Here is a 4,665-nt window from a genome sequence, read left to right as displayed (position 1 = left end):
AATAACTACCCTGTAATTTATGGTTCTGTGTGGAGTATTCAGTAACTTTGGAGCTCTTTGTAGAACAAGGAGCTCAGTGACCCATGAGCTGCCAAACTTTCCATCATTCAGGGGGCTCTAGAAGCCGAAGTTCATGTGTTCCACAAATATGCAAGGCTGCAGTTTACAAAAGCGACCTCTCCTACTCTGCGGATAATGGCTTCACTCCGATGCTTAGTGGATGGGAATTGTGCATGGTAGAGTCTTTGTGGCAGGTCCATTGTAGGTTGAAATCCCAAGCCTAGTGCATACTTAAGGAGTATGTCTTTATAATATAATTCTGCTAATGGATGGACATTATGCCATAGACAAAATAAATTTAAAAAGAAAATAAGGGCAAGTGATGAGGCATAAAGAATATTAATCTCAAAAACAAAAGTCCAGGACTGGATGGCTTCACAGGTGAATTCTACCAACCATTTTTTAAAGTTTATTTATTTTTGAGAGAGAGAGACAGAGAGAGAGAGAGAGAGAGAGCAAGTGGGGAAGGGGCAGAGAGAGAGGGAGAGAGAGAAGCCCAAGCAGACTCCAGGCTGCCAACAAAGAGCCCAACACAGGGCTCAAACCATGTTATCATCACCTGTGCCCTGGGGCTTGAAACCACAAACCATGAGATCATCACCTAAGTCAAAATCAAGAGTCAGCACTTACCTGACTGAGCCACACAGGGACCTCTCTATCAAACATTTAAAGAAGAGGTAATACTTATTCTCAAACTATTCAAAAAAAATAGAAAAGGAAGGAAAACTTTCAAATTCATTTTATGAGGCCAGTATCACCCTGATACCAAAATCAATAAAGACACCACACACAAATGCAAAAGAACTACAGGCCAGTATCTCTCATGAATATAGATGCAAAAATCCTCAACAAAACATTAGCCAACCAAATCCAACAATGCTTTAAAAAATCATACACCACAAGCAAGTGGGATTTATCCCCAGGATGCAAGGGTGTTTCAATTTTTGCAAAAATAATCAACATGATACATGATATCAATAAGAGACAGGGTAAGAACCATATTGTCATTTCAGTAGATGCAGAAAAAGCATCTGACAGTACAGCATCCATTCATGATTAAAAAAAAAAAATCTGCAAAGTAGGTCTAGAGGGAACATCCCTCAACATAATAAAGACCTTATATGAAAAACCCATCATACTTCATGGTGAAAAACTGAGAGCTTTTCCCCTAAGGTCAAGAACAAGACCTTTACATTTTTATTCAACATAGCATTGGAAGTCCTAGACACAGCAATCAGACAAGAGAATGGAATAAAATCCATATTGTTAAGAAGTAAAACTTTCACTATTTGCAGATGACATGATACTATATACAGAAAACCCCACAGACTCCACCAAAACAACTACTAGAGCTGATAAATGAATTCAGTAAAGTCATAGTATACAAAATCTATGTGCAGAATTTTGTTTCATTCCTATATGCTAATAATGAAGCAGCATAAAGTGAAATTAAGAAAACAATCCCATTTACAATTGCACCCAAAACAATATCTCAAATAAACTTCACCAAAGAGGTGAAAGACTTGTACTCTGAAAACTATAAAACATTGATGACAAAAATCAAGACACAAATAAATGGAAAGACATCCTCCGTTCATGGGTTGAAGAACAAATATTGTTAAAAGGTCTGTACCACTCAAAGCAATCTACAGATTTAATGTAATCCCTATCAAAATACCAATAGCATTTTTCACAGAACTAGAACACGTCATCCTAAAATTTGTATGGAAGCACAAAAGACCTTGAATAGCCAAAGCAGTCTTGAAAAAGAAAAACAAAGCTGGTGGTATCACAATTTCAGATTTCAAGTTACATTACAAAGTGGTAGTAATTAAAACAGTATGGTACTGGCATAAAAATAGACACATAGATCAACAGAATAGAATAGAAAACCCAGAAGTAAACTCATAATGATATGGTCAATTAATCATTGACAAAGGAATGAATATACAATGGGACAAAAACAGTCTCTCAAACAAATGGTGTTGGGACAATTGGACAGCCGCAAGCAAAAGAATGAAACCATAACACTACTTTCCCCACACACAAAAATAAACTCAAAATGGGTTAAAGACCTAAATGGGAGACCTGAAACCATAACAATCCTAGGAGAGAACACAGGCAGTAATTTCTCTGATATCAGCTATAGCAACATTGTTCTAGATATGTCTCCTGAGGCAAAGGAAATAAAAACTAAAGTAAATTATTGGGATTACATCAAAATAAAAAGTTTCTGCACACTGAAGGAAACAATCAACAAAAATTTTAGCAGCCTACCGAATGGGATACGATATTTGCAAATGACAAATCTGATAAAGGGCTAGTATCCAAAATATATAAAGAACTGATACAACTCAACACCTAAAAAAACAAATAATCCAATTAAAACATGGGCAGAAGACATGAACAGACATTTTTCCAGAGAAGACATACACATAGCCAACAGATACATGAAAATATGCTCATCATCACTTACCATAGGGAAATGCAAATCAAAACTACAAAGAGATATCGCCTCACACCTGTCAAAATGGCTAAAATCAAAACCACAAGAAATAACTATTGGCGAGGATGTGGAGAAAAGGAATTCTCTTGCACTGTTGGCTGGGAATGCAAACTAGTGTAGCTACTATGGAAAAACAGGATGGAGGCTCCTCAAAAAATTACAAATAGAACTACCCCAAGATCCAGGAATTTCAATACTGAGTATGTGCCCAAAGAATACAAAAAGATACATACACCTCTATGCTTATTACAGCATTATTTACTATCGCCAAACTATGGAGGCAGCCCAAGTGTCCATAGATACATCAGTAGATAAATGGATAAAGAAGATGTGATATCTATCTATCTATCTACCTGCCTACCTACCTACCTATATCTACCTATCTATCAATATAGATCTATAATGGAATATTATTTAGTCATAAAAAGAATGAAATCTTGCCATTTGTAACAACATGGATAGAACTAGAGAGTATAATGCTGAGTGAAATAAGTCAGAGGAAGATAAGTACCATGAGCTCACTAATATGTAGAATAAGAAACAAAATAAATGAGCAAAGTTAAAAAAAGAGAGAGAGAGAGAGAAAGGTGGGGAGCTGGGTGGCTCAGTCAGTTAAGCAGCCAACATTGGCTCAAGTCATTATCTCATGGTTTGTGAGTTCGAGCCCAGTGTCAGTCTCCGTGCTGACAGCTCAGAGCCTGGAGCCTGATTTGGATTCTGTCTATCTGTCTGTCTCTCTCTCTGCCCCTATCACACTTGTGCTCTGTCTGTCTCTCAGAAATAATAAATGAATAAACTTTAAAGAGAGAGAGAGAGAGAGAGAAAGATAAATCAAGAAACAGACTCTTAACTATAGAGAATGAAGTGATGGTCACCAGAGAGGAGGTGTGTGGGGATGGGTGAAATAGGTGGAGGGGATGAAAGAGTACACGTATCGTGACGGAAAAAATAAATAAAACAATAATAATAAATTGATTAAATCCTGAAAACAAAAAGAATATTACTTTCATCTGGATGACAGCTGTCATTTCTACCTAGGCTGCAAATTCTATCCTTCCAAACCATCTTCTGAGCCACAGCCCTAATACAGCACTCCATTAATTTTCCATTTACTAGTGTGATAATCTGATATCATCATCACCCATTTTTCTTTCCCACCCAGGCTGTGTCCCTAGTTCTGCTTCCCAGTTACCATTTATCCTCCAAAAACAAAAACATGCTCAGACCACTTCCCTTACATAAACTCCTTAAATGCCCTCTGTGATTCTGCAACACTAATTACAAGAGATGCATCTCTAAATACATACATACATACATAAACAAACAAATAAATGAATAATAAAGGGATAAAATATCTAAATCTGTCTATATGTATCTCTAATCAACCTAATGTAATATCTAATCTAATCTAATCTAATCTATCAGGTTAAATACATTTTTACAATGCTGAATAGTGTGTCCCCATCTTACAAAGGCCCTAAGAATGCTTGTAGAAAAGAATCTTGTTTAACATTGGTTCAGTTAGTTTTGTTCCATCTTTGGCCATAAAATTCACACGTGTATGCAAGTATATGTGTATGTGTGATTGTGCAGGTGAGTAATGCCTCTCTTTACACGCTTATCACTCCAGTTCAACATAGCGTGCTTGCGTTTGAGGGATTTATTAAAGGAAAAAGGAAAAGGAAAAGGAAAACTAGATCATTAATATGAATGGCAATAGTTTGGGTAAAGTACTAGGTGATAATAGCATCCACGTGTTTACTGTTTTTACACTTGACAACTTACTTTCTTAACTTCAATTTCGTCATCTGTAAAATGGGTACACTGTTATATTTATTCTCCAATCACAAATGGTTCCTCTGATGATACATTAAAATACATATTTCAGAAATACTTTGAAAATGCGAGAGTTCTCAAGAAAGGAGGTGATAATCGTATTCAACATGTCTGAAGACTAGAAGATACTGCTCCTATCACATTTATTCTTCCCCCCAAAATATATCTCATATTCTCCAGCTGGCTAAAATATAACTATCTAAAGACCAAAAAATGATTTTTAAATTTTAATTTGACATTTTAGAGAGTGGCTTCTATAAGTT

The sequence above is a fragment of the Panthera tigris genome, chromosome D4 (genome assembly GCF_018350195.1).
Source record: "Panthera tigris isolate Pti1 chromosome D4, P.tigris_Pti1_mat1.1, whole genome shotgun sequence".
NCBI lineage: Eukaryota > Metazoa > Chordata > Mammalia > Carnivora > Felidae > Panthera > Panthera tigris.
The sequence above is the reverse complement of the archived record's forward strand: the minus strand, read 5'-3'. Positions refer to the sequence as shown.